Source organism: Leptinotarsa decemlineata, unplaced genomic scaffold (genome assembly GCF_025532065.1).
Source record: "Leptinotarsa decemlineata unplaced genomic scaffold, Ldec_3_MD MMD2_tig00000008_RagTag_RagTag, whole genome shotgun sequence".
Lineage (NCBI taxonomy): Eukaryota > Metazoa > Arthropoda > Insecta > Coleoptera > Chrysomelidae > Leptinotarsa > Leptinotarsa decemlineata.
Genome location: NW_027412537.1, coordinates 3270974 through 3294579, shown reverse-complemented (window position 1 = coordinate 3294579; position 23606 = coordinate 3270974). Strand labels below are relative to the sequence as shown.

Here is a 23606-nt window from a genome sequence, read left to right as displayed (position 1 = left end):
ATATTCATTTATTCAAATCACCATGGTGATTTGGCAAAACAAGACCATATTTGCCAAATGTTTTGCCAAATCACCATGGTGACAAAATGCAAGATCTGCCCAAAACATCGCCTCTGTTTGTGAGAGTGTGCTGGAGAATCCGAGGCAGTCAATTTCCTGATCCTGGAACTGAAGGTAAACAACCATAGATAACGACGTGTGTTCGCTGATTTTCATCGAAAAATCATCTTCAGTGATGAGGCACATTTCAGGATGAATAGGTACGTAAAGAAACAAAATTGTCAAATTTGGGACGATACCAATCCACATGAGGTCCAAAAGAATTCAATGCATTCCGAAAAAGTGTAGATTTTGGGCTGACGCCGCCATCTACCCACATTTCTTCAAGAACGACGTTGGCCAAGCCATCACTGACACTATAGGTCGATTTGTGATGCACTGTTTGGTGTAGTAATGAATATTACTGGAGTTGTTCCCAATACCAAACCATTATTTTAACACATTGACACGTGTTTCGATTAACAGGTGATCATCTTCAGGAGGAAAATCACTTGGTGATCGAAAGACGTATCCAGGTGTTAAAATAACAGTTTAGTGTTGGGAAAAAACTCCAGTAATATACTATAGGTCGATGTTTACCAACTTTTTATGGCCTGAATTGCATGATCAGGACACCAACGACATATGGTTTCAACAAGACGGAGCTATGTGTCATACAGCTCATGCCACATTGGATATTCTACACGAGCGATTCGAGGGTATGGTCATCTCATGTGAAAATGATGTGAACTAGCCACCGTGGTTTCCTTAAGTCGCAGGTGTATGCTAACTAGCCACAAATCACAACGATTTTCATCATCATGCGCCAAAGTCACCGAAAATTGGACGTTTCGGATGCGCTTCACCCTGAAAGGCCGTGACGGGCATCAATAGGTCTACCACGAATCTAAAATTTCGATGATATCTCACACATGATTTGTTTTATTCAAATTCAAAAAAAGGAAGTGTTTAGTTAAAGACCCTATAGAAAATAAGTTTTCACCTTATACCATTAGTGGCAGATTGACCACGTAAAAATCTTGGAAACATGGGGTTAATTTGCCAAAAGTTCTTATACTTTAATAAATTTCGATATCAATTTCATCTCTCAGCAGATGAGTTTTAGTCATCTCCTGATAATACTCACTTGTTTAATAATAATAATAATTATAATAATTATAATAATAATAATAATAAACGGATAAAATATCGAGATTTTCTCTTCGAACTCAGCAGACTCTATCCAGATCATTCTGTCAAGATGGTTGTTCTGATTATTGGAGTCCTTGGTGGAATGATGTCTTCTCTACTCTCGAATATTAAAATCATACCGGCTTGCCGCACTAAGGCAGAACTCTTAGCATCACAGATGAAGAAGGCTGTCATTCTTGGCTCACTGCGCTTGCTTAGGGCACATGATTCTCGGACCCAATGATCACTTACCCCACGCTGTGGGGAGTGGTCATTGATTGGTAATGCTGGCGCGCCCTCCCGAATGTATCGGGGCTTCGGAGGATAGGGCCTGACCAGCGCACACTACGGTGAAAAAATAATAATAATAATGATTTTATATATATATATATATATATATACATATATATATATATATATATATATATATATATATATATATATATATATATATAAAATCTAGAAAGGTTAATGCAGTCAAGCTGCTGGAATATAATTCCATGAAAATCAAAAAATAAATAGATAAGTACTCTTTGATCATTCCCATATTGATTTCAATTTAAGAGCCACCGGTATACAGCTGTTTCAGCCTATTGGGCATCGTCAGTACCGGGCAGGCGGTCCTCGATTGAAGACAAAATGAGAAAAAACCAAGAAAGTACTTGATAACAATAGCTGCGTAAACGCAAGCGAAACATAAGTGGAACTACCCATTCCGGTCATTCTAAAAGTAAGAAATTTTAAAAACTTCTTTTAGACTCAATCAATTGCTGATGTGTATTGATGGTATATGGGATTCCATATAATGGACCGATATTCTAGTTTTGGCCTCACCAGACTGAAATACAGAGAGGTCAAGGTTAGCATATTATGAAAATTCTTGGAGTTCCTTATTATAAAACCGTATGCGCGGTTAGCTGAATTTATAATATGATTAATATGGTAGTTGAAAGTTAGTTGATGATCAAAATAGATTCCTAGATCCCTAATATTCTCAGCTCTTTCCAATATAATGTTGTCGATGTGGTAAGGCATTTCTAGTGTATTGAGTTTTTTACTGAATATAACAATTTTACATTTAGATATATTCAAATGGAGGCGATTCTTGAGACACCAATTTTGTAAAAGATCAATCTCCTTTTGCATAATGTTACAATCATCTAAACTGTTTATAGATGTATACAGTTTCAAATCATCAGCAAACATTAATTTATTGCAAGTTATTGAGTTGCACAGATCATTAATAAATAGTAAAAACAATAACGGACCAATATTGGATCCTTGCGGGACTCCGCTGGTTGCTAAATTCACATTTGAAGAAAAGCTGCGATAATATACATATTGATTACGTCCGCTAAGATATGATTCCAAAAGTTGACAATCAATTTCATTGAAACCCATGCAAGAAAGCTTACAAATTAGTAACTTGAGGCTGACCCTATCGAATGCTTTAGAGAAGTCCGTGTACACCACATCTACTTGCCTTCTACGGTCTAACGATTCACATAAATACTGATCAAAAACAGCTAAAATACTGATGGTGGATCTAGAGTTCACAAAACCATGTTGGTGATCAGATATTATATGTCGAGAGGGTTGATAGATACGACTATACAGAATTGCTTCTAGAAGCTTGCCAAAGTTGTTTAGGATTGAAATAGGTATATAATTATTGATTTCATTTCGATCTTGAGCTTTATGTATTGGACAAACCACTAGCGATACTAGTGTCAAAGGACGCGGAATGTCATCAGTAGATTCATTTACGGCAGAAATTCCAATTCTTTCTCTCTTTCAAGTTATTTCAAGCATGAAAGAACAGTCAACAAAAGGTAGTTTCATTTCATTCATGTGAATCACCTCTTTCTCCTCATTGGAATTTTCTCTGTGCTCTATTACTATCAAAAATATATAGGAAGGCGATAGAAAAGTATATAGGAAGGCGATAGAAACTTATAAGCATAGTGAAAATTTCAACTGAAAAGAAGAAGAAATCAACATAAATTAAATCTGGCTACCTGTCCTTGATTGCACACAAATAAGGTCTTATAGTCCCACCAATAGAAACGAACCCTCTCCCTCCACCGCACAGATGAAATAAAACCGGAGGCAAATTCAAATAAAGCAGTGTAGTGTGTGTGGAACACACCAACTGTTTTCCTCATCGCCTTTGTTAATGTGTTCCGCTGTAACATATGAAACGTCAGGCAGAGACGTTTTCAAGAGACTGAAAATAACACTATTTTTTATTTTCATCAATATACAAAAAACATCCATTTTGTCGTAACGTTTTTAAATCATCAGCAGAAACACATATTCTTATAAATCATGTAATATGTTATAAAGGGCTTTTCATGATGAGCGTTAATTAGCCGTTTCTGGCGAACTATTCAACGGATCAACCTGAAAATTCCACAGTATGCATAAGTCAATATGACCTACACGCCTAAAATATTTTAGACGAAGCGGCGTTGTCGCTTCTAATATAAAGTAGCGGCTTCTTTGATTTTTCAAATGGAACACCCCGTATATAATATCATATTATGATTCACTATCACTTTGTCAACAAATTCATAAACTATTTCCCTCTACCTATTTATTACCGTTTAGAAGATATAAATTAATTATGATATTTTTTTTACCAAACTTTTATAAATGCTGATAATCTTGAACTCTCTTGCACTAAAACGGTCAAATTTGAAATGGAGTGGAGTGATACTATGAGGATCTTCACTCCGAGTCATATTTTCATTTTCCTCATACAGGGTCTTCAAAAAATGCAGATACTTTGATCTCATGAAAAAATGAGTGGAACTCAATTTTTTCAAATGGAACACCCTGTATATTTCAACATTTTTGAACTCTACATCCAATTTTAGATTAACTTCGTTCAGATAATACTATTTCTATTTTGAACCGTTTTCGAGATAAACGGTTTCAAACGGAAATTGACATGGTTTCCTTGTTCATCACTCATTTTTGTAAAACAGATAATTATTCGATAATTATTAAAATACTCCTCAACCATCGAATAAAACTTCTCTTCAAACAATAGTTTTATTAACGCTGAAACAATATAACGCTGAAAATAATAAATCCATAAATTAATGAGTTAATTTAATCATCAGTGTATTTCAGAATATGTTCAAACACATCTCCACCTCTACTTAAACAAACATGTAATCTCTTCAAAAGATTGTCATGTGTAGCGCTTCTGATCAAGTCTGGAGTCAAACTATTGAAAGCAGTTGTAACTCTCGATTTCATATCTTCCATTGTTGTTATTGGAGTAGAGTAAACCATATTTTTAATGAAACCCCACACGAAATAATCTAGTGGATTGCCATCTGGTGTTCTAGGAGGCCAACGAAAAGGTCCATTATTACCAATCCATCTGTCTTCGAAGATTTCGGTTAAAGCTTTGCTGACTGAATGAGAATTATGGGGTGGAGCACCATCCATTTGGTACCATACACGTTCTCTTCCTGGTCTATTATTTGAAATCATTTGAATTCCATTCCTCAGTAAATCTTCATATTTTGATGCATTCAAATTATCATCATAAAACTCGATATAAAAAATTGACTCATTCTTTATGGCACAAAATACATTGAATCGCCATCTTTCTTGAAAACCCCGTTGGCGGACAACATGGGGATTTTCTGGCGCCCAATAATGACTGTTGTGTCTATTGAAAACTCCATTTTTTGTGAACTTGGCCTCATCTGTCCATATGATATTGTCAAGGAAATGTTCATCCTCTTGAGTCTTGACAAGTAACCTTTCAAAGAATTCCACTCTACGAGGTAAATCAGTCTCTTTCAAATATTGGACACAGTAGAACTTATAGGGATGTCATTTATGCTTATTAAGAATTCGACAAATTGTCACGTAGGGTATACCTATCTCCCTTTCAGCCTCGTGCAGAGAAGCATTTGGAAATGCATGATAGTATCCCAAAACTGTTATACCATTGTCATCATCATTCACTTTAGTCTTCTTAAGAATGATTTTTGGACGGAAGGTTCCATTCAACCTACAGTTTTTCAGTAGTCGATTTATCACATTATTATTCGGCTTCGGAAGTTGTGGATATCTTTCATGAAATACTCGGCATGTTCTACTTGCAATTCTATTGCACTCACCATAAATTATTAATAAATTCAAGAAATATTTATTACTGTAACCTAATCTTGACATTATTCTATTATAATTGGTAGCTATCACAATCAGTCAAAACCACCAACGAAAGTCTGACGTTAAATATTTGGTTTATTTATTTTTCCAAAGCACACTATTAAAAAATATTAATGTTGAAATATACAGGGTGTTCCATTTGAAAAAATTGAGTTCCACTCATTTTTTCATGAGATCAAAGTATCTGCATTTTTTGAAGACCCTGTATGAGGACTCGAAGTGAACATCCTCGTAGTATCACTCCACTCCATTTCAAATTTGATCGTTTTAGTGCAAGAGAGTTCAAGATTATCAGCATTTATAAAAGTTAAAAAAATATCGAAATTAATTTATATCTTCTAAACGGTGATAGATAGGTATAGGAAAATAGTATATGAATTTGTTGACAAAGTGATAATGAATCACAATATGATATTATATACGGGGTGTTCCATTTGAAAAATCAAAGAAGCCACTACTTTATAGTAGAAGCGACAACGCCGCTTCATCTGAAATATTTTAGGCGTGTAGGTCATATTGATTTATGCATACTGTGAAATTTTCAGGTTGATCCGTAAAATAGTTTGTCAGAAACGGCTAATTAACGCTCATCATGAAAAGCCCTGTATATTTACGATGTTTGTTTTACCAAATATTTCAAAGGTAAACAAATTGTGTATAACATCTCAAGCTAAACGTCTCTCAGATAACGGTCATTAATAAATAGATTGTAAGACGTTTCTAACGTTTCGATGTGTAAAAAAATTTCAGTTTTTCAGAATATGAATGCTCAAAATGATACCATTGAAGTCAACAACTACAGGATTTAAAATGCTTTTTGCAACTTCTACTTTTACGATCATCCATCAAAAGTTGTGTATTCCTTTTTATTACAGATAACTTTCGGAAGGACTTTTATAAAGTAGGGATGATTACAACGAACAAACAACATAAAAAGCATCAATAAACTGTACTGAAATATTAAATGATATATTGTCGGATTCTACATTAGCCTGGCCAATAGTCCAAGCCGCCAGTTTCCGGTTCATCATTATAACCTGAATTGAGATATTTCCTACATGTAAGGGGTTTATGATAAGCGAATTTTCAATAACATCCTGTTAGTTGAATTAGTAACCCAAAACTGTGGAACATTTTTTATTAGATTTTTATAACAAGATACATTCATATGTTAGTTGAATTAGTAACCCAAAACTGTGGAACATTTTTTATTAGATTTTTATAACAAGATACATTCATATAAAAACAGGCAGGATTCATTTCCACAACGAGAATGTATGAATTATATATGTATTTCATATTTCATGGAAGAAAATTGCGAACGTCTCGTTCATGACATTTTCGATTTGCATATTGAATCTTTAATCCGGGTTTTCATGTGTTGAATGAAAGACTGTCATATCTGATAATCGTGAGTGAGTCAAGGCGAGTGAAATTTCTTCCGAATGGTACTCCTCGATAACTCGTGTTGCAGATATATCATCGACATATTTGATTGCAACAAAAGTTGACAATATATCGTATCCAGTAATTATTATAGCTGTCTTTCAGATATGGGTGATTATCAAAGCTGAAAGTAAGAATTTCCTAATTCATATCATCTGGAAGAATCCCTTACAGATTGTGGAAGAATTGCGATCATTTCACTGAAAGTAGGTAAAATGGGAAGTACAAAAATCAGATAAGCAAGGAACGAAAGCAGAAATAATAACTTTATGTAAAAACCACAATAAAAGGAAAACCAAGAAGAGAAGGACAATCATAATAAGATACTTCAAAGTTCCGGATCCTAGAGTAAAAACAAGAAAACTGGAAGACCCAGTCAATCACAACAAGTATAAAAAAAACAACATTGGTAGATGGTAGATACCTAGTAGAAATACATACCTGACTACTCTCAACTAGTATGCCATAATCTACCCTTATTTGAAATAATTCCGTACAAAGTAATTTTGTTGTAGTACCACAGGTTTTTCTGACTCTTGACAAATAGAGAATAGAATTTTATTAGTTTGGACTTCCATTGTCTAATATGATATAAGTTGATTTGAAATCCCTGAAAAAATCTATAAAAATTAAGAAGATTAGCTGAAAAATAACAATTATGTTAAACAAGACAACTGAAATTACAATGAAACTAAATACAAGCAACAATTGAAAATTGAACTATTAACAAGAAATCAAAATAAAAATTATAAATTGAAAGATTCCAAGCCAAGTTACTTCACGAAGTTTCGATTGTAAGTATCCACAATCGTCTTCGGGTAATGACTGGACTTATTCGCTGACCAAGCGTCTTCATTTCAATCAGGTTGGAGCCTAGCTCCCTCACTCTTTTAGCTGATTTTTGTCGAAGAAGGACGAATGGGTTCATGACTGAGGGGATGTTGGCTGTATGAAGTCCTCAGACATCAGTACCGCCCTTCACGGAGTTGGACTTATTCCTCCGAGATCTGATTATTCATAGGTCACTTGGGTGCTTTCACCTATCTCCTATCGCCCGATCAGTCTACTCGCATCGGCGGCTAAGCTGGCTGAAAGAGTTGTACTGCAAAGACTCAACGAAGAAGTTGAGGACCGAAACGTTCGGCTTCAGGAGAGACCACTCCATTGAGTTACAGGCTCTAAGGTTGCTTGAAAACATCATCAATGAGCTAAACACTAACAAAAAAGTGCATATTGTGCTGTTAGATATTTCGAAGGCCTTCGACCGAGTATGACACGAAGGTCTTCTGCACAACCTGAACGCGTTCGACCTACCTCGGGGCCTGATCAGGTGGATCGGGTCTTTCTTGAAAGACAGAACTTTTCAGGTCAGAGTAGAGGGCTCTCTGTCTGACAGCAGAGAGATCCTCGCTGGAGTGCCACAGGGGGCCGTGCTCTCTCCGACGCTGTACTCACTCTATACCAGCGACATGCCAAGGTCCGAACGAGTGAAGATATCCCTGTACGCCGATGACACGGCTCTTCTCTCATCTTCCATGGGTCGAGAGCTCGGCGTCGTCTACATGCAACGTGCATTGGATGACCTCGAGCGCTGGTACCTCGATTGGAAGATCCGAGTAAACCCGGAAAAGACTCAGGCGATAACCATGGGAAGATTACTATCTTCTCCGGCCAGAAAAGTGAGAATCTCTGGAAGGGAGATTGACTGGCAAGCGCGGGTAAAGTACCTCGGCCTTTTGATAGACCGTAGGCTCACTTGGAACCCGCACATTATGCACGTCAAATCTAAGATCGAGGGTCGGATAGCCAGTCTGTACCCTCTGATCAACAGAAAATCAAAGATGAGTTTGAAAAACAAAATCACGATCTATAACACGATGTTCAAGCCTGTCATCATGTACGCTTCAGGCGTCTGGGGACAAGCGGTCCCTCCAACATTTCCATTTTGGAAAGGTTGCAAAATAAGATAATGAGGATGATTGTGAATGCTTCTTGGTTCGTGCGGAATGAAGCCATCCGCAGAGATTTGCAGCTGCCTTCCATTCGGCAGTCCATTCAGTCGAAGAATGAGAGAGTTTTCGAAAAAACGGAAACTCATGAAAACCCGTTAGTTAGGGAGGCCACGGGTTATGCTGTAGACGACCCCTCCCGATATAGAAGGCCCCGACACTCTGTCGAATGAGGCCCTCATGTCCCCCGTTAACGGATGAATAACTTTTTCATCCATCCCACCCCAGCCAGATAGGGGTATCCCGTGAAGGGCGGCACTGATGTCTAAGGACGTCATGCCGTCACCAATCAGTCATGAACCCATTGGTCCCTCTCAAGACCAACAATCAGCAAAAAGGGTAGGGGAGCTGGTCTCCAAACCTGGATGAAATGACGGTGACATTCTGACCTATCTCCTCTTCCCTCTCCCCACTTCCTCGGTTTTAGCAGGAGCTGACATTTTTGCCGGAAGTTGGCCGTGTTTCGCTTGATTATAGGTTTCCATATGTTGCGATCTCTATGCTAGCTTTGCTGAATGCGTTGTGGGACAACATTCGGCGGCTCCTTTCAATTTTCTCCTTGAGACCACTTGATGTAATGTTGATCATTCCAAACATGCTCTGCTGTTTCTGATTTGCTGGTTTCTCCTCGCTGTGTGTATTTCTTGTGCTCGGCAATTCGAACTTTCAATGGCCTCTTAGTTTCATCAATGTATGATTTTTCGCACTCGCAGGATATCCGTTAAATGCAATTCTTGGAATCGCAGTCCGCGTTTGGTGGCTTGGTTTTCGTGAGGCTGCTATGGATAGTCTTTCCAGATCTTAAGCAAGATCTGATGTTATACTTGGACCCAATTCTTCTTATCCTTTCTGACAATCCTCCGATATACGGAATTACAAGTACTAGTTGCGGCGGCTTCTCTTCAATGTGATGCTCTTGCTGTCTTCCAGCCAAAGTCTGTTCCATAATCACTTTGGAGTAACCATTCCGTTGAAGATCATTTTTGATGATGCCTAGTTTCTTTTCGCGATATTCCTTTGTGTTACAGAGCCCGAGAGCAAGGTCTACTAGAGTCTTGATGATTCTTCTCTTAGTCGATTGATGGTGGTTGGATTCCTAGTTCAGATATTGTCCCGTGTGAGTGAGTTTTCAGTATACAGATGTTTCCCATTTAGCATACGTCTAAGAATGGCAATTCGTTGTGGACGTCTTCCTCCATTGTGGAAGTGATGGAAGAACTTACGTTGTTGATGTGGTTCAGGAAGGTGTTTAGTTCTGTATTCCCATGATTCCATATTATGAAGATGTCGTTAACGTATCTCAACCAGACTTATCGCTTCTTGTGGGCTTTTTCAATGACCAGAGTTTCAAACCACTCCATATATATGTTTGCTGTAACCGATGAAAGTGGGGATCCCATTGGCAGTCCCTCATCTTGCGTAAAGAATTCGTCCTTCAATTGGAAATAGCAGTTTCGTACACAGCATCCTAGTAATTATTCCATGATTACTTGTATCAGTGAGGTTGTTCTATCTTTCAGGTTCCCCATCTTCGGGTAGCTTCCTCTGTATTATTTGAAGTGCTTCTTCGGCAAGAACGTTGGTGTAGAGGCTTTCCACGTTAAAACTGATTAATTGATTCTGCTTTATGACTTCGATTGCCCCAAGTAGTGATTTTATTATTGTCAACCACCTTCAAACAAAGAGAATAGCTTATCTCATTTGCATGGCTCATTTGGAATATTTTTTACATCAGTTGCTTCTTCTATAGATATATTATTTAACATTTGTGATATCGCAACATATCGAACTAGATACCTTTAACTACTATTCACTAGTACACACTTCAATAATCTATATGTATTTGAAATAATTTTCTACATAGTTATTTTTTTTTGTACCATTTTTTTTCTTTTTCTGATAAATAAGAAAACCATAGTTTTTTTTGCTTCATATCTTATTTGGCATAATTTTACGTTTCTTACTTCTTCTATAGAGATGTCATATTTGTCAATCACATATAAGAATACCATCATTTCAAGAATACAAAAATATGGCTCAGATATACGACATCGTGACGATCACAAAAACATTGCTGACATATAATTTTAATAATGAATTAATATAGTTGGCGTATCATAACATTTTCAGATCGGATAGAAAACTATAATAATACTGCGCTTGCTCAGGGCACATGATTCTCGGACCCAATGATCACTTACCCCACGGTGTGGGGAGTGGTCATTGGTTGATAATGCTGGCGCGCCCTCCCGAATGTATCGGGGCTTCGGGGGATAGGGCCTGACCAGCGCACACTACGGTGAAAAAAAAATAATGATAATAGGTCGTTATTCCCAGAATGATACAATAAATAAATATGTAAATAAATGTTTTTTTATATGTGAGAAGTAATATAATCTTTCTTTTGAATTCAATGAAAATATCTGGCAAATTTAGAGGTTAGTCTGCAACATTGAAAAATAGACATCTGTAACAGTCATAGACCACTTTCAAATAGTCTAATTGAATCATTGAGCCTTTTGGACAAATCATTTGATCTTCAAATATACTTACCAAGATGTGTTAGAATGATTCGTGTGATATGAATGTAAATGTACTTGAATTTCATAAGGTTTTCTATGTCTATGGGTTTAGGTAAGTAATAAATGAACCTATCAAAGCCCATTTTTATCTTAAATATCAGTCTTATCATCAATTATGGCGTGCAGGATGCTGGCACCACCTCTGATCACAAAAAATGTAATTAGTTACCTACATATATTTCGAGAATTTTCATTAAGAGAGCTTCTTGAACGATTGGGCAGAGTTACTGTTAGACAATAAATATTCTACAAATGAATTCGAAAAAAAGCTGAGTTTTTTAACAACATTAGCTGATACTCACGCTCTTATTGAAACAGTGTTTGAAATGCTGAGGTTAACGTCCTCTTTAAAAAAATTGTGGAGGTGAAAAACACAGCCATGGTTAAATTCAAGAGAATAAATTGTAAATTCGATTCGGGTTTTTTTATTTTCTTTCAATGACAAAACACAAGCACTACAAGAAATTCCTTAAGGCACTTTCAGAGCGGTTCTTGTGCGAAATTGGTGATTCACATTGGATTCAAATCGCTGGAGACTAAATCGATTTGGAAAAACGTTCTCAGGAAGTTTATTCTACATAAACGCTGTTCTCCAGACGAAAGAGTTTTTAAACAATAAAGTTCGAGGTGAACTGAGTTGAACCTCAAAACGATGAGCAGCCAGCACAGTCCGTTGCGTATGTACCGCTCTTGAAGGAATCAAATGTGCCAAGTCACTTGAGCACTTCCCGTGAAAGTATCTATAGAAGAGTGGCAAATCTCCAACCTTTCTTCGATATTCCAGCAGCTTCAGGGTATGTTTGGGGGTGGAGCTCTATATACGAGAACAATTCTTCAGAAAAGGTCTGATCTGAGCTTTATGAAGCATCAGAAGTTGCTGAGGTTTGTACAGTTCTGAACAATGTTCCATGCTTTTGAGAAGCAGACTTTGCAATTCCAGCGACACGATTGTGCCAAGATATGTCTTGGTGTCCATTTCAACCCCCAACAAACTTATCAAAGCAGAAAGCGGAATTGTCTATCCTGACATTATTATATCCAGTTCATAGACATTTATCTTTTTGCAGAAAACTGATGCCTGGGTTTTTGTGGCATTGAATTGAAGCAGGTTACTTTCATTCCAATTCGAAATCACTTCTAGATCCTCATTAAGATATTCAACCTCCTGCTGCCGGTGAAGATGTGCATCCGAAGCCGATGTCCTGGAATCCAAATTTAATGATGAGACAAGTGTGTTGTTGTCAGCAGAGCAATATAAAAACAGGGTTGGAAGCAATATGGATTCTTGGAAACACCAGCGTTGATGGTGAAAGTATTTGAGAGATATCCATCGACGGCCACTTGTAGTGAACGTTCTTTCAGGAAGCTGAAGAGCCATACACAAACACGATCCGACAAGCCACAGCATCGAAGTTTGACCAGCAAACCCTCATGCCACACACTGTCACACTTAGAAATATCAAGCGCAACATCTCTTAGCTCTCCATGTTTCTCGATGGCGTTATTTCAAATATGGGTGACATACGATAGAAGGTCGACTGTTGATCTTTGTTTCGAAAAATCACATTGATGATCGCTCAAGATATTGAAGCCTTCCAAATATTTAAGGATATGATGGTTTAGGGCATTCTTCATGATTTTATTTGTGTAAAGACGGAGAAAGCCAAAATCTTTCTCTCCCAAACTGTTGTGTAAATCACTAATTCTACCGAAAGTCAACTATGAGGATTGTGTCTACGGACCTTTCTTTTATACTGTCTATTAACATAGAATTCAACGACTATAAAATATTTGCTCTCGTTTCCTATCAGAAATCATTGAATTCGACCTTTCTCAAAATTCATTGGGTATCTATGTCGTTACGTAGAAATCATAACTTCCGCAATAATATTTTAACAAAATTAAACTCAAAAACACCTCCACACATTCAGAAAATTGACAAAAATTTAGAACTCCATTCATTGAATCTGAGATCATACGAGTAACAGATCATTCTCTACACAGCGCTAATCATTTTTCAGCTTTTTCTGAAAAGTTTTTCTCATATCTAACTGTTTGCTGCCGTTACTGCCATCATATCGTAATGAAAGATTTGCATCATTATTCAAAACCTTCTTTCAAAATGTAAAAAGTGGTTTAAACATTTTTATTTTATAATATCTTCTGCTAAAGTATTCAACAGAAATTCTTGTACTACATGTTCCTTACATAGATTTGCAATATACTAAAATTAGGAAAGTTCATGAAATCAATTATTAAATTATCTTGGAAGAGATGTTATCATAGCTGTAATTTGATACGAATTCTCAATGTTAAATTAACTCATAAGTAGTTCATAACTAATAGTTCGTGTGACGTTTATACACAACCCAATATTGATCCCAAGGGCCCTTGAACAAGTTATAGGCCGAAGAGGGGTTGAATATCGATAACCTAATAAATACCCTTCACATACATTCCGGTAGTAATGGCTTCGGTTGAACATAATATTGCCTGGAAAAAATATTCACTGAAATGTGTGTCACTTTTAAATGTACGAAATGAAGAATTTGTAATAATAAAAAAAATTTAAAATTGTAATGAACCACCCAATAATATAAAAAGGATTTGAAGCTCTATAACTTCTGTTCAATTATCTGCGAGCGCTTTCGACAGCTGGTCGTGCTGTCATCCTCTATCTAGATAGGTAGGGCCTAGAGGATGACAGCACAACCAGCTGTCGAAAGCGCTCGCAGATAATTAAACAGAAGTTATAGAACTTCAAATCCTTTTTGTAACTTACATCAATAGTAAAATACTGAAAATAAAGGCAAATTAGTTGCATCATCCAAAAACAAATATATATATATATATATATATATATATATATATATATATATATATATATATATATATTTATATTGATTAATGCAACTAATTTTCCTTTATTTTGAGTATTTCAATATTAAATTCTACAAAAAGGATTTGAAGCTTTATATCTTCTATTAATTATCTGCGAGCGCTTTCGACAGTTGGTAGTACTGTCATTTTCTGGCACTCCTCAAATTCAGTTTGAGTTTGTGAAGGTATGTCATTTGTCAAACCAAAAAACTCCATTAATGTTCAACTTTTTTCGTCGATTTATATGTTCAATTAATTGTTTTTTACTCATTTTTACTGCCCTGAAGAAGCTTCCCACTAGAAGCGAAAACTCGGCAAAGTAAAGCAGAGTTTTTTATTTTTTGACTGAGAGACCCCGTTATTCCATTCTAATATATATATATATATATATATATATATATATATATATATATATATATATATATATATATATATATATATATATAATATATATATATATATATATATATATATATATATATATATATATATATATATATATATATATATATATATATATGCTGTTGACCTCTCATCACTGAAATTGTCGAAGCGAATTCTATTGAATTTTTTATGGATATTGCGTTCCAATAAGATGGAGCACCACCACATTACTCCAGACAAGTAAGAAACTACATGGATACTACATTTCCCGGTCGTTGAATTGGCCATCGAAGTCCTACAGAAGTCCTACAGAATGGCCAGCCGCTCGCCAGATTTGACACCTTTGAACTTTTTTATGGGGCTATTTGAAGCAAAAGGTGTGCGAAACTGAACCTGCTTCAATATTTCATATACGGCAGAAAATAATAAATATTTGTAGAGATATTGACGTTACTGTGTTCGAAAATGTTCGGCGTGAAATATCGGATGTCAATAAGTTCAAGGCAACTATTTCGAGCATATTACCTCATATTATGTAGTTGAATGTCAATGTATTCAGGAAATATCAAAAGTTACGCCATTTTGTAGTAGTTGAAGATATTGATATTATCTTCTAGGGTTGTGAAGCATTTGTCAGGAGCTTCAAAAAAATGTATTGAAGAAATGCACTGTATAAGTGAAACTCGACTACCTGGACTAAATTTCTCTTGTATCGTGTCATTATGTTCATCCAATCAGAATGAAAATAATCAAATCGATATATTTTTCTATATAACCGTATGTCTTTTCCACCAACCAAAATGCAGTTGAAATCATGGGAAACCCATATTTCAATTAGAACACTGCTGAATGAATAATCTTATTCCATTTACTTCTCAGGTTGGACAATACGGAAATTATTTGTCATTCTCTCCGTCAGAAATTAAAGGAGACCTTGAACTAACTTTAATTTCATTTTCCGAGCTAAGAAGGGTAAAACCATGCTGTTATAACCTAATGAGATTCTGTTGGTGACTTTGTTCTTCGTTAGCGGAGGCTGAAAAATAAAAAATTACGTTCCAGAAATATAATGAAGAAGCATGCTAGTCGATTACCAAGCAAAGTGATTTGATATTTGTTTCCTTTTTACTTGTAACTGTAGAAGTTGCAACTACATCGTAACTTCATTAGTAACCTGAGTATTTGATTTACTGTATTTATTCAATATGAAAAGAATTCCTATGTTCCACTAAGACAGAAATAGTTGACCAATAGATACAGAAAACAATCGATAAAATCTGCAGTTGAAACCAATATACTTCCAACCTTTATTGTTTATCAAGCTATGATTCCCGAAAGTGAAAATTGGCGAAAAATACTCTGTATCTAACGACTGTTGTTAGCCGAAGAGTAAAAATTGTTACTTTTTCAACGTAACAAAACAAAAAACATAATGAAAAAAGGTTTCGCAATTATTGTGTATGTAAATATATTCATTTTCTTTCTCTATAGGTTTTCGAAAGGAGGTGCTGTTAAAGACATTGTAGTTGATAAAACAGTACACATGCCTTAATCATTTTGTGATTTTCAACAGATTTGTTTTGAATATAATACAATTTCATTTTATTTTTTTTTCCAATAAGTTCAATGATAAATAACATATCTATACATGAATTGAAATTAATATGTTAAGTTTCAAAACTGAAGAATTTGTAGTTTTTTCGTAAATAGGGCCACAAAAATGCATATATTGTGGAATAGCTACTTCAAAATAAGGTTACAAACAAAAATTATTGTGTCGAATATCAATTATTTGCATGAAGATCATATGCGTGCACTCCACTCCACTAGCACTTTAGGGCAAACACGTCATGGCGATAAGAACCTACCGAGGTTGAAAAACAATTTTTTACTGTTTTGACATATATTAATTATTGATTCTGTCTGTCCTAAATATCACCCCCTTTATGTCAAAGTTCCCACTGATCCTTCTGTGGACAAAATTTTATGTGCGAAGGTTGAACACAAATGAAAGGTAAAACTGGAACCACTTTTGGTAAAACTGACTGTTTCGGTTGACCACATAGGTTTTTCTCCACCGTGTATGTCTGTCTGAACTCGATAAATAAAAAAAAACATCAAATAGATTTTCATACCATGAACTGAGGGATTCAAGAGAAACGTTGGTGTGTATGATTTGTTGATTTCTTTCGTAAATTCATTGAAATATTACGATATTATCTGTGAGAAGTCGGGGCGGTGGTGTTATACGTACAAAATAATTCACTATATGTATATCGTTCCTCTTTCACAGGTCTACAAAAATGTTCGCAATGGCATGCGTATCTTTTGAGTAGTGGTAATTGGTGAGTTATTCAGACTGATGCTATATAATTACTTTTCGAATTAAAAGTGTTAGTTGCCTTTGCATTTCATTCACATTATAATTGCACTCCAAACCATACAATTTAAATCAATTTCTCCTTAGGAGTTATCACATGCAAAATCATGTATAGAATTTGTCAAAAAAAGTAGATAATTAGTTAAGAACTTTAACTAAAACTCTTCCAAAGAGTAAAATCCACCTTTCAACAGGTATTTCCTGAGACATTGTTTGAATGATTTCATTTCGGCCGGAAGTTTATTGTACAATTTTTGCCCAGTCACGAAGAGATACCTATATAAAAGACTAGTTTTTGCCCGCGGCTTCGCCCGTATAGAATTTGGTAGTTGTAATTAGTATTATGTTGCTGTATCACTGCTGTTCCAATGTTTTGACAGAATCAGAATCAACGAACTTAAGCGTGCGCAGCATTATAGAACAGTGCTTTCAAAAAATTGTTCTACAGCGCCATCTAATGGCGAGTTACAGAAAAATTGATAGCCTAAAAACCTTCTCTATGAAAAATTACTCATACGTGTCAAATTTCATCACGATCGGTTGAGCGATGTAGAAGTTTATCACTTACCAACCAGCCAACCAACAAACATCCATTTTTATATATTACACTAGTACCAAGTTGCTGTATCGCTGTTGTTCCAATGTTTTGACAGAATCAGAATCAACGAACTTAGGCGTGCGCAGCGTTATAGAACAGTGCTTTCAAAAAATTGTTCTACAGCGCCATCAAGTGGCGAGTTACGGAAACATTGATAGCCTAAAAACCTTCTCTATGAAAAATTATTCATACATGTCAAGTTTCATCACAATCGGTTAAGCGATGTAGAAGTTTATCACTTACCAACCAAACAACCAACAAACGTCCATTTTTATATAGTAGATTAGTCCTTGTTAATGGCACATATAAGTCATTTCGCTGTCTTGTATTGATAGTGTGAATTTGCTCATGTGTTTTAAACAAGCTATCAAACAAGTATACCCTCACATACTGGCAGCTTGATGCACTCACATATACCGGAAAAACATCAGATGAAATAAAAAGACTACTAAATAAACAAAATATCAACATAGCATATGAGACTGGTATAAACTCATTAGGTAGATATATGAAGAACAACAAGCCAGACATAGACAAGGATAACAGATGAGGTGTCCACAAAAAAACCTCCTCATCATACGCAATACTGTAGTACATGTTCTTAAAGAAGGTCACAATATGGACTACAATTCAACTAAAATCTTAGCAATTGAAAGAAATACATCTAAAAGGTTGTTTTTGGAAATGTCATTTATATCACAATCAAATAATTGTCTTGATAAAAGATCAAACATTGATCATCTCAGCGATGTTTATGTCTTCTTACTCAATATTGATAAAAGTATACATGATTTTCAAATCAGTAACAATGCTGAATTCTCAATAATTTAACTCATAATAAAATTTTTTTAATAGAATATAACGAATATACAACTTCCCTAATGCAGGGCGTTACTTCATTTTAATAATAAATTTTCATGTTTTCGACATACATATACAACTTCCCTAAGGCAGGGCTTTACTTCCTTTCAATAATAAATTTTCATATTTTTGACATTGGGTTTTCTCATTAATTATCTCATAAAACAGCAGTTGACTCTGATTACACTTGCACCATAACTGTTCTCTTTTTGTTCCACACTAGAACATCAACTTACAAACGAACGATCTTTCAAAGTGAATCACAGGACACTTGTCAGTGTCAATTGTTTGTATCTCTCTCTGTGGTCTGCAGCCACATGGCTTTCACTAGTAAATTATAATTTTCAAACCAAAACGATTTCATTATGTAAATTTAAATAGTCTTCCTTGTATCAGTGAGGAGTCAAAACTTTCTTTTAATCTGGTAACTTGTTTTATTTTATTGACATGTTTCAACTATTTAAATGTGACATTCTTTTTGACACGACCATCCTCATCAACAGTAAGTTGAGCCTTTTTTTATAACAAAATTCATATTATTGCATCACATTTTTTGTAGCTCTTCCTTGATAATGATAATAAACTTTATCGAAATATTGGAATAACTTGTGTTATAAGAGTTTTCTTGTGAACACGAGATCTATCAACTGAAACCACAAATGTGCGGTTGGCTCCTGTTGGTGGCTCCGTGCATTTGTATTTCTACCTTTTGGAAACCAAGTGTTGCCCATCCTTACACTTGGCTGCACCATACTGATGATGGGCCAAAAGCCCGAAACACGTGTTTATGGTTTGCCACTTTCATGAGTGCTATGTCCTATATTAACTTCTGTTTCTATATCAAAACACTCAATAACTTTCATATTTGTATATATATATATATATATATATATATATATATATATATATATATATATATATATTATATATATATATATATATATACATATATATATATATATATATATATATATATATATATATATATATATATATATATATATTTGACATTGGGTTTTCTCATTAATTATCTCATTTGCCACTTTCATGAGTGCTATGTCCGATATTAACTTATGTTTCTATATATATATATATATATATATATATATATATATATATATATATATATATATCAACATGAGAAATGTTATGCTGAAGTAATTCAATTGTGGCTACTATATTCATGATTAAATCAGAATGCTAAAAATCATTTCATACTGAAGTCATTCAAATTAAAATTTTTCCATACAAATTTGAAGTACTTCTTGAACAATTTAACATGTTTTGGCTTGCTCTGTCTACTGTTAAACTAAATTTAAATGCATCTGATACGGTTATCGATTATTAACTTTCTCCGAAATTGTACAATGAAAAAAAAATCCCATTTGTTCGACACTCAACTGGTTATCACCCTGTAAACTTATGGTTCTGATACACAATTTTCAATTCGAAAATTATAATAGGATTTTCATTATTTTGGTTTGACATTCGGTAATTAGAAATGATAGGCTCATATTCACTTTTCAAAACTACCTTGTAACAGTGAAGTTGTAACTAAACAATATTTTTTGTATATTTTTGCTCCATTAGGTTTCATTGTTTACAATGATAAGGCAATATTTGAAGGAGTAAATTATTTTCTCCGGCTCTGGTTGCGGTTAAAGAATCAATCCCTGGAATAATTATACTTTATTATGAGAACTTGAAAAAATTTGTATTTGATTCCGGTGAAAAACTCGTTTCAATTTAGAAAATATACGCATTCCGAAAAGTCCCGAAAATAATGTGTTCTTTTATTATGTCTAAAAAAGATTATAATAAATTCTTAATTATTTTTGATTGGTGTTCACATACCAAAATTGAAATTTGAATTGAATTCTTGCTTCGATTCATAAAATTAACTGAACATGAAGTAGGTTGATAAATCCATAGTGAAATATTGATACAATATCATCAAAAAAAGATAGTCACCTAATAGAGGGAAGTTCCGGAATTTCAGCAATTTTGTAACCGGCGAAGATGCGAACAATTTTTTCCATACACTCGAGCGCAAACTGGATGCCGTGAAAACGCGCGAAACACTGAACTTTCCACTAAGTTTTCCTTTCGACGCTTGGAAAGCTTGCGCGACTGCAAGCATGTGAGCTATTCGCCATTGGCTCACGACCCAAACAATGTAGAGTTATTTGAGGTTTGTAGGTTTCCGGAATTGGCACGTGAAGACCATTCCTTTCCAGACCGTCATCTGGATCAGGAATGATATAGAGTAGAGTTTCATTTAACCATATTATGTATGAATACATTCATGGCAGGTCACAGTTCATGAAGAGAAATACTGCAATAAAAATAAAATATTAGACACATAAAAGAAATACATAACAATAACACAATGAAATTATTATTTGAAAAGAAATATTTACTAACCAAATAATCATTATTTAATGCTTAAAGATAATATATTATGTGTATTTTAATGAACTTGCTTGGTTCAAATATTCCATTATATTATAGAACATTTCTTGAGGAGAAGTTTTTCGATGACTGTTTTGAATTTGTTAAGTTCCAATGCTCTCACTGATTCATCAAGAATATCATACAAACTTGGGTTCAGATTTTTTTGTTGCTAACAACTAGTCTGTGCCGTTGGGGATTCAACATATCTGCAGATCTTGTGTTAAATTTGCCTTAAATTTGTTTTTATGTATCTCCAACAAAACGATGTATATGTATATTGAAGGCACCGGCATGATACCAAGCTGAATTAAGTGTTGATGACAGCGATTTATGTGTCTCCTACATTTGCTAAATTACAAATGTTTTTTTCAGATATCGAAATACCACTATTGCATTACTTGAGTTGCCCAAAAGTAGTATACCATATGATCGTATAGAATGAAATGAAGAGAAGTAAGATAATTTCAATACGTATAGATTGGTTACTGGTTTGAGCCGTCTTAGAACAAATAAAACTCTAGAGAACTTACGAAGTACAAACTCTACGTGGCTGGACAAGTTCAACCGATCGTCGATGATTATACCAAAAAAATATACAGTGAGGACGTGAAAAGCCCCTCCCCTTTATCTTTTAAACGGAACAAGCTATCGAGGTCTGGTAAAATTCAGGCAAAATAGTACTACTTTTATTAAGTTTTAGCAAAAAATGATTGTGGTCACTTGGCCTAGTGACCAATTGAAGCATTTGAAATTTGCTCCAAATATTTAACAAATAAATTATTTTAACTATTAATTGCAGCAGAATCTTAACTCCGTATCTAATTCTGGTCAAAAAGCCAATTTTTGTAGTAAAACACGTGCGCATATTATTGGTATTTCAATTATTGGTATTTTCAATGTCAGTCTAATATTGACGTTAATCATGTCGATAGTTATGACAGTTTTCACAGGTTTCAGCATTTCTTTATAATTTTCAAATGCCTGGTCCCCGTCCTTTAGAAAAAAAAAAACCGAAGTAATTTTAATTTACCCTAAAGTTAGGCGTAATCACCATGAATCAGAAAGAATATTTGTTGAGCGCTTCCCAAATAATCCAATATCTCGTACCTACTTGTGGGAATTGGTCAGTAAATTTCAAAGGACATGTTGCGTTGGTATTTTGGGTGACCATATCCTAGGTCCAATATTTACGGTAGAAAATGTAACTGGGCATTTACCATAGATGTTACCTTTCAAAAAGATGGTGCACTCCGTCACTACTACAGACATGTCCGAGAATGGCTTGACGAGAATTTTCCGGGACGGTGGATAGGCCGACGTGGCCTATTGAATGGTCAGCTAGGTCACCTGATATAACACCTATGGACTTTTTTCTGTGGCGGTACATAAAATATGAGGTGTACGTCACGCAGCCACATTCACTCCAGGAACTAATAGACCTAATAACAGATGTGTATTACAATATTACCCCAGAAATATTCAATAACGTTCGGAATGAATTCTAAAATCGACTTTTTCTCTGTCAAGAAGTGAACGGCGAACATTTCGAGCACTTGTTGAAATTGTTACTTAAAATTTTGTTGCAATTAAAAGTTGTTTAAGTTTTTAATTTATTTGTAAAATATTTGATGCAAATTTCAAACTCATGTCAATTTGAAACTGCTTGGCCGATTTTCACAAACATAGCGGTGTTGGATAGACTCGGAAGGCCTTCAAAACCAGGCAGACCCCTTTTTCCCAGTGGGTACTTTGGGCAAGTGCCAAGGGCCCCGCGTTCGATAGAGGCCATCCTTAGATCAAATACAAAATCCCTAGTTCCTGGCATATCACCAAACGATAACCAATATTTATTAGATACCAAAAAACGTATATAATTCAAAGAAATTGAATCTAAATTACTGACTACAATACCAACTTACTAGCTTTCACATGCGCGAAACTGTTCTAGTCTCTCCCAAAAATTTGGCTTTCCGACTTCAGCATGCGTAGATAAATTCAAATATATAATGGTATACTAAGCACATACATATTTTAAAGAGAAATCATCAGTGTGACTCGCTCCATTTAAATTGAGCAAACGAAGTCTGTCCAGAAAAATGGAAAAACTCGAATATATAATACTAACGGAAATTTGGGAAGAATAGACAAAATAAGTAATTATCTTCAAAAAGAAACAATAACACTACACGTTGCACCTAATATGTTTACTTCACTTTATGATTTTATTATTAACCTCAGGAATGAATTTGTTTACTTCGAATCGTCTGCCAAAGAAAGAAACCCGGAATCTGACTACAAGGATATCTCAAAGAACAAAACGCAGAAGTTCTCGCCAGAGTTTTTTGATGGCTCTGCGCCGTCAGTCCAACTGAATGGAAGAGAGAAATGTAAAATAGAAACCTTTCTTCCCATAAGTGATACCCTCAGCGTTCATTTAAAACAGCGATTAAGTTCGTATAAGAATATTAGTAGACGTTTTGATTTATTTTTTTCGCTTGAAAACTCTGAATTCTGAAGAGTTGAGACAAAGTTGCAAAGAATTTGCTGAATTTTTTATGAAGATGTCACTGAGAAACGGTTAGAAA

At 34.9% G+C, this 23606-nt stretch overlaps 1 protein-coding gene across 5 annotated transcripts in view; it reads right to left on the bottom strand.

Annotated features, from left to right (window-relative positions):
* The window catches only part of Dh31-R (Diuretic hormone 31 Receptor), a 373426-nt gene extending 352716 nt beyond the window's left edge, over positions 1-20710 (bottom strand). For all 5 annotated transcript variants that reach the window (XM_074170882.1, XM_074170881.1, XM_074170886.1 and 2 more), the window contains exon 1: positions 20539-20710. The gene's annotated coding sequence lies outside the window, so the exon portion shown is untranslated. The remainder of the gene's footprint in view (positions 1-20538) is intronic.
* Positions 20711-23606: the final 2896 nt, after the last annotated feature.